At 39.3% G+C, this 8,772-nt stretch overlaps 1 pseudogene; it reads left to right on the forward strand.

The window, feature by feature from the left end:
- The first annotated feature begins 6,516 nt into the window (after positions 1-6,516).
- LOC123246371 lies at positions 6,517-7,384 on the forward strand (annotated as a pseudogene).
- The last annotated feature ends 1,388 nt before the right edge of the window (positions 7,385-8,772 follow it).

Raw genomic sequence — 8,772 nt, forward strand, 5'->3', positions numbered from 1 at the left:
GGGGTGGACATGATTGAGGGTGTGGACTCGAAACTACCACACCAATGCAACTACCAACAATTTGGAAATTGGTCTTGATCAAGGACACATGACAAAACTAGTGGAAATGTGCATCGGCCATGGGTGGGGGGGGGGTGCAGGAGGGGGGGTTGAAGGGGAAAGGTGGAGCATGAATCATGTAACCATGTTAAAAATGAATATTAATAAATGTTAAAAAAATGATCAAACCTACCAATAGTATTACTGGGTCAAATGGTATGTACTATTTGTAATATTCAGCCTGATAGATAGGGAGTGGTACCTCAGAGTTGTTTTAATTTACATTTCTCTAATTAGTAGTGATTTTGAGCATTTTTTGTATAACTATTTAGTGCTTACTTACTTTTTACAATTCTTTGCCACTACAAAACGAGCTGCTAAAAATATTTTTGTACAAATAAGTCCTTTTCCTCTGACCCTGATCTCTTTGGGATAGAGACCCAATAGTGGCACGGCCATCAAGGATTCTTTGGAATTGTCTTGGCTCATTATATTGCTGAGAAAAGCTAAGTCTTTTACAGTTGATCATCATTACAATATTGCTGTTACTGTGTACAATGTTCTCCTGGTTCTGCTCCCTTTAACAAAGTGATATTTCTTAAAGTGAAGATTTGACCATGCCACTTCTCTGCTCAATATGCTTCAGTGACTTTCTAATATCTCTATAGGATAAAATACAAGTTTCTTTGGTTGGAGCTTAAAGTCTTTCACAATCAAGCTTTAGATTTAATGTATATTATTTCTCTTCATGGACTCTACATTCCAGTCAAAGTGATGTTTTTTTCCCTCCTGCCTGACATTCTACCTCTAATCTCTGTTTTTGAACAAGCTGTTCTCCAAGGCTAGAATGCATCTCTCCCTCTTTGAATAAAAGCTCATTTCAAAGGCTACCTTTAAAATAAGGCTTTTGATTCTCCCCTCCCATCACTCACCAGCTATTAATGCTAGACCAATTGCTTTGTATTAAATTATATTTGTATGTGTTATATCCACTGATCTTATGTAGGTTCCTCAAAGGTAGGTATTGTTTCATTTTTATCTTTTTATTCCCATTCCTTGCATAGTTCCTGGGAGATGAAGTACATTAAATACTTATTGGCTGGCTGATTGATTGATGAAGATCAAGTTGTTATTGTTGTGCAGTCATGCCTGACTCTGTGATGCCTTTTAGGATTTTCTTGGCAAGGATACTTGAGTGGTTTGCCATTTCCTTCTCCAGTTCATTCGACAGATGACTGTGACTTAAGCGGACTTGTCTGGGGTCACCCAGCTAGTACATACCTGAAGCTGGATTTGAATTCCCAAAGAGGAATCTTCCTGACTCCAGACCCAGCACTCTGTACATTGTGTCACCTAGCTGTGAGCCCTAAACATACTGGACACTTAATATATATTTATTGAATGAGTCAAGAAGACAATGCAGACAAGTATAGCATGAAGATGACTGAATGACAGAGCCTCCTGCTGAGTGAAAAGCTGGCTAGGCTGGTTTGCATTGCCCAGAAAATCAATTTGTGGTGAGTATTAGGCTCAGTGACAGTAGGAAACTGCTTGTCACTCTTGTAGCATAATACTTCTTTAGTGCCCTTTTAAGTGTGGTTGTAAGTTAAAAGTCCTAAAGAGGAGCAGCTTTGTCCAGGAGTAGAGTACTGAGGACCCAAAGGGAAGTAGTTAGCAGAGAAGAAACTTCATGTGGGGACTATAGACTGTTCATTAAGGGACCAACCGACATCAATCCTTGCAGTCTAGAGTTGTGAGTTGATCCAAGTACATGAATTGTTCACAGTCATGTACTTCCATGTTAGATTTCTGTTAGTATGTGCTTATTCTTCTACAGAGACTGTATGTGTAGATAGGAGAGTGTCACCCAGTTTCTGTGTTTGGTTTACTGCGATATATTATTTCCCTATTTGTTTTATATTGATTGATATATTATATTGATAACTGATGTTATTTTTTAAATTGTTTTTGCCCTCCTTTAACAAAAAATAAAAAAAGGAATACAATGCAGAACTATAACTAAGGCAGGCCAATTGACATAGTTTCTTCTTGCAATGATGATTCCCTTGGTCTGCTACCTCTGTGGCATAGCATGATTGTATGGCCATCTTATTCTTCTACCTAGTTCAGCTCCATAGCCTCTAGTGTCCTGTCATAATTGCTTGCTCCTCTCCTAGGACCTGCCTTCTGTGTCCTCTGCACGCAATATTCCCCAACCCCCACTTCCTCCTTCTAGGGGTTAGAAAGTCAAGAGTTAGAGGTTGTTGGCCATGTGAAAGTGCAGAATGCACTCTCTAAGGAATGGTCTACCCCATTTCTGGTCATGATTACACCCCAGTGGTGTTCATTACTATCTCCATTTCTCTGTTGAATTTTCTTTAATTTTCTTTTTTTTAGCTTCTACTCATCCAATAATTAATATATCTAATTTTAAATACAAAATCCAAATTAAAAAAATTAGGTTCCTATTATATTCAAGGCATTGGGGATACAAAGACAAAAACCAATTGGTCCCTACCCTCAAGAATAAAGAACAAACCTTTACTTTCCATCTTAGAATCAGTACTATGTATTGGTTTAAAGCAGAAGAGAGGTAAAGGCTAGGCAATAGAGGTTAAGTGACTTGCCCGGAGTCACACAGCTAGGAAGTATATGAGGCCAACTTTAAACGCAGGACCTCCCATCTCCAGATATGGTTCTCTATTCATGGAGCCACCTAGCTGCACTCTTCCCAAAGAAATTCATATAGTACTGTGGGAATATATCTGCATACAGATAAGTAAATACAATAATGGGGAAAATCAGGGAAATTCGATCTCTCCCCCTCACTAGTCTACTTTGGGGCACTTACCAGTGAAGCCTGTTTTGTTGTGAGTTTCATGCTGAGGGGCAAGCAAAACCAGATGGTTTGGGCTGGTCCCTTGGTCCCCATGATGGAGGGTGGGGATGGGACCATGCCCAAGACAAATGGCTAGTGAGTAGGAAGAGCTTCTATCTTAATAGATTTTAAAAGGAGAGACACTTTATTCTATTGCTTTCTCTTCCCTTAAGAGCAGGGAGATTTTTAGAACTTTCCCTTAGATCTCCAGTGGGGCTCGGGGAGAGAAGGTGCAATCTTGCTCCCCTCTGCTGCTCCATAACCCTAGAGACCGTATATGGCAGAGAGCACATGTGCTAGTTTAGAAGAACACAAGACTGGATCTCAAGGGTCTGGCTGCCTCTTCAGCTTTGAGGCTCTTCCCCATAGCGTGTAGGTCACTGAATGAACAGCAATCCAGAAATAAGATATTAGCTTTAATACCTCTTCTCATGTTCTTCCAATGTCTTTCCAAAGAAAAGATCATGTAGGCACACCAACACTTCCAGATCATTAATTTCTCTGACTACTCTCCCTCGCTGCCTTTGGAACCTGGCAAATGTCCCCAAGATGTGTGGGGACATATGTTCCAACTGATAAAATCCAGCTAGAAAGATGAAAGCAGTCTTCTTTTCTTCTTCCTATAATCTGATAGTACCTTCTGCTTAAATATAAGACCGAGAGCCAACGGCCTAACAGCCAGCTCAGGGCATCCTGTACCCAGGGCATAGTGTGCTTATCCACCTTAGTTCTGCTGTTTGATGCTTAGGATGCTACACATTTTTGTATCTTTCAATTCTTCTATTCTAGGGCAACTAGGTGACCCGAAAGATAGACTGCTGGACCTGGAGTCAGGAAGTTTCATCTTTCTGAGTTCAAACCTGACCTCAGACACTTGCTGGCTGTTTGACCCTAGGTAAGCCATTTTTAAGTCACTCTATTTGTCTCAGTTTCCTCATCTGTAAAATGAGGTAGAGAAGGAAATGGCAAACTACTCCAGTATCTTCTCCAAGAAAACCCCAAATGGGGTGACAAAGAGGCAAACAACTGAATAACAACCAATTTTTCTCTTCTATCACCCTAGGCAATGAGTATGGATGGCCAAACTCTGTGCTGTCATTGGCCAACAATTCTTTTAGGTGGTTTCTGAGATCTTCCATCTTAGTTAAAAGAGTCCTTCTAGTTTATTCCTAGCATAGTCAGGAGTGGATGAATTGGATTGTGTGGCTTGGCATGCCCTCGGTACTCCTCCACCCCATCCCACCCCATAGAGTAAGAACATATCTGTTCTCTGGCTGAGCTTGTGTCTTAATCAATCCTTCTAGTCTTCCACAACTGGGAGAATTTCTTGGGATCCACTTCTGAGTTTGAGGAGGTAGCTGTCTCATGATATCCACTGGCAACATATACTTTTATTTTCTCATAAGCCTCTGCATAGGGTAGTTAAAGTGTACAAGTTTTGAGTCCCAGCTTGTGATTTACAGTGTCATATAGACTAAAACTGATGCCAATGGTGCTGACATGCTAGTGAGAGTTGGTGGGTCTGAACACACCAGAGCTGCCTTCAACAACTCCTTAGGAAACTTCAAGCTTTACTGTGATGTATTCTAGACATGGGTAGTTTTTATCACTCAGTCCTCCAAGTCTAAGCCCTTCTGTATGTAGGAAGGAGTGCCCATGGGACTTCAGCAGTAGCTTTAGGTCTGGTGGTGGTAAAAGACAGACTGAAATATAAATATATATGAAATAGCAAAAGGAAGGCCTTCATGTGAAATTGATTAAGGAGATCAAAGCAGGAACCAATTTAGAGATAATGGCAGACAAATATAAAAACATGGCTGGACAAACTGTGGTATATAATTATAATGGAATCTACTGTGCCATAAGAAATGACAAACAAGATGATCACAAAAAACCCTGGTAAGACTTATATGAAGTGATGCAAAGTAAAGTGAGCAGAACCAGGAAAATATCATACACAGTAACAGCAATAAAGTATGATGATCAGCTGTGAATGACTTAACTATTATCAACAAGGCAAGGATCTGGGACTTGGGATGGAAAATACCATCTACCACCATAAAAGGAACAGACAAGTGTCCAAATGCAGATCGAAACATACCATTCTTCACTTTATTTCCTCCATGAATTTTTCTCTAGTGTAAGCAATATGTCTTGTTTCACAATATGATGAACATGGAAATATGTGTTATGTGATAACCTATGTCATATTACCTGCCTTCTTGGTGAGTGGGGAGGGGTGGGAGGAAGGGGGAAAAGTGAGACAGATTTTTAGACACATCTAATATGAGAATTTGTTTCTCTTGGATAAACATTTATTATAATTTTTACATATTTATAACAAATTACATATATTACATTATAATATACATGTAATATATATACACACATATGTATATATAAATAAATGATAGCAAAAAAAGAAAAAAGCACGGCATAGTTTATGAAGATAGTGTCAGGAATGCTGAAACTCAGGATGAACTAAGTCTGATGAGAAAAGCTAAGAACAATAGGCTTTTTAAAGCTATATTGGGAGGTGGAGGAAGATGAAAAAAAGAGGCAAGACTGCTGCTCAGGCTGGATGGGATGACAAAAACTGATAATGAAGAGAAGACAGAACTACTCATCTCTAATTTGACCTCTATTTTCTATTCTAAGGTGGATAATATTTGTTCAGAAAAGAAAAGAACAAAAATGACTAATAGAGGGGCAGCTGAATAGATGAGTGGATAGAGAGCCAGGCCTAGAGACAAGGAATCTTGGGTTCAAATCTGGCCTCAGACATTTCTTAGCTGTGTGACCCTGGGCAAGTCACTTAACCCCAAATGCCTAACCCTTACTACTCTTTTGCCTTGGAACTGATACTTAATATTGATTCTAAGACAGAAAGTGAGACTTAAAAAAAAGACAAAAACTGAAAACCCTCAATGAAGAAGTAAATAAAAAGAGAACACCTAGCTACATTCTAGAAGCAGCTAGGTGGTACAGTGGATAGCGTGCAAGTCTGGAGTTAGGAAAACCTGAGTTCAAATTTGGCTTCAGATACTTACTGGCTAAGTGAACCTGGGCAAGCCACGTAATCCTGTTCACCTCAGTTCCTCATCTATAAAATGAGCAGGTGAAGGAAATGGCAAATCACTCTAATCAATATCTTTGCCAAGAAAATCCTATGGGCAGCACTGATGTGCTTGGGTCTTCGGAGTCCCAAAGAATCAGACATGATTGAACAGTAATGGCTACCCTGGAGGAATTCAAGAGACCAGGCCCAGAGAGACATAATCCTAGGATACTAAAAGAAATGGTAGGGAACTTTCCAGAATACTCATTGAGAAGCAGAGACAGCAGCTGCTTGCCCAAGCTTCCTGCACATGAATTTGCTCCATTCCACCCCCACTTTCTCTTTCTTCCTTTTAAAAATACAGCTAGAGTTGAATATTACAACAAAAACGATGGCAAGTAGTACATGTATTAAAATGATTGTATTCCTTTTTCATTCCTCTCCTCCCTCTCCAACATCCCCAAAGGGCTCCTAGGTAGTTCCCTTTCACACCCCTAGAAGTGGGCATTTTAACAACCATCTTGTTCCCTGGCTATAGAAAATGGTGAAGGAAACAACTTAATATGATGTTTTGAGGTAAAATAGAGTCTCTCCCAGGGAGAACTGAAAAAAGCATTATAGGAATCTAGCCTGAAATACCACCCATATCAACATCCAAATGAAGACGAAAAGTTCAAATAGATTTCTCAAGCTTATGAAGTGCTTTCTGATGCAAAGAAAAGAGTCTAATATGATAAAAATGCAAAACAAGCAAGCAAAGAGGGCAATTCTAGTGGTTGCTTTGGTTCTCCAACAGAAATCTGTGAAATGTTTTTTTTTTTTTCTGGAAGAAGCAAAAGAATGCAGAGGAAATGGAGAAATAAAAAAATGTTCATCATTTGTTGGTGACCTTAGATGATTTATATAATGGCGCAACAAAGAAATTGGCTTTGCAAAAGAATATCATTTGTGATAAATGTGAAGGATAATTGGTGAGAAAGGAGGTATAGAATGCTGTCCCAGTTGCAGAGGGACTGGAAGGCAAATAAAAATTCATCAAAAAAAAAGACCTGGAATGGTTCAGCAAATTCAATCAGTTTGCATGGAATGCCAAGGGCTTGAAGAATGAATCAGCCCTAAAACATGATGTAAAAGTTGCAATAAGAGGAACATTGTATAGGAGAAAAGAATTCTGGAGGTTCATATTGACAAGGGCATGAAAGACAGTCAGATGGTCACTTTCCATGGAGAAGGTGACCAGGAGCCAGGCTTTGAGCCAGAAGATATCATTGTTTTGGATCAGGAAGACAATGCTATATTTTTTCACAACAAACTGAGGACCTTTTCATGTGTATGGATATCCAGTTATGGAAGCATTGTGTAGTTTTCAGAAACCAATATAAACTCTGTTTTTAAAAACCCTTTCATAGACTCACACAGCTAGTAGGTGCCTGATGCTGGAACTGAACTCACATCTGAACTCAGACCTTCTTAACTCCTGGCCTAGCACTGCAACTGTGCCACCAGCTGGAGAGGTGTCATGGTACCAAAAAAAGACAAATGTCATCCCGATTTGCTAAAGAAAGGATAAAAGAACATTCCAACTCTGGGTCAGTGAGCTTGATTTTGATTTCTGGCAAAATTTTAAAACATATTCTTGAATGAATGCTTAATGAACATCCATCTAGAGAAAGAAGCAGTGAGCCAGTATGATAGCTTAATCAAGACCTGATTTTTGTCAAGGGGCTCAGTGGATAGAGCACCAGCCCTGGAGATGGGAGGTCCTGGGTTTAAATTTGGTCTCAGACATTTCCTAGCTGTGTGATCCTGGGCAAGACACTTAACCCCAATTGTCTAGCCCTTATTGCTTTTCTGCCTTGGAAAAAATATTCAATATCCATTCTAAGACAGAAGATAAGGGTTTTAAGAAAGGAATAAATAAAAGAACTGACTGTGTCATACTAGTTTCAGTTCCTTAGTGTAGTCAAAGTTACTAAGCCAGTAAGAAGTAGCATGGCAGTTGATAAAGGATTAACCTCGGAGTCAAGAAGGTCTGGATTCAAGCTTGCCTCTGATATACACTAGCTGATACACAACTAGTGATTGTGAGCAAGTCATTTAACCTGGTGAATTAACACAGCTCTCTAGGACTATAAATTACAGAGGTATTGTTGATCTACATTTTGGGAGGGAGTTTCCAATCAATTAATCAACCAATAAACATTTATTAAGCATCTAATATGTGCCAGGCACTGTGCCAAGCCTTAAGGTTATAAAAAGAGGCAAAAGATAGTTCCTGTCCCCAAAGATCTTACAATCTACTGATTTCATCACACTGGGATGAAATCCCAGACAAAACAAACTATATTGGTAGATTAGAAGACTTCTGTAGATATAATTTACCTATATTTCATTATGACATCCTCTTGGGTAATCCTTGTGGGTTAGATGGGAAGATATGGATGGTTAGAAAAAGTAAAGTTAGGTGGACCTGGAAATGGTTGAATGGACTGAACCTGGAGAGCAGGCAGTAAGAACTGAAGTTAAAATGGAATTAGGGCTGTTGAATATTTTTATTGGTGACTTGGATAAAAGCATAGATAACATGCTGGAGATAACACAAAGCTAGAAAAGGTAGCTAGCACTTCGAATGGAAGAATCAACACACAAAAATATCTTAGGCTAAAATGAAGGACCAAATGTTATTGTTATTGTTCAGTCATTTTCAGTCTTGTCTGACTCTTTGTGACCTCATTTGGAATTTTCTTGGCAGAGATACTGGAGTGGTTTGCCATTTCCTTCTCCAGCTCATTTATGG

Source organism: Gracilinanus agilis, chromosome 4 (genome assembly GCF_016433145.1).
Source record: "Gracilinanus agilis isolate LMUSP501 chromosome 4, AgileGrace, whole genome shotgun sequence".
Taxonomy (NCBI): Eukaryota; Metazoa; Chordata; class Mammalia; order Didelphimorphia; family Didelphidae; genus Gracilinanus; species Gracilinanus agilis.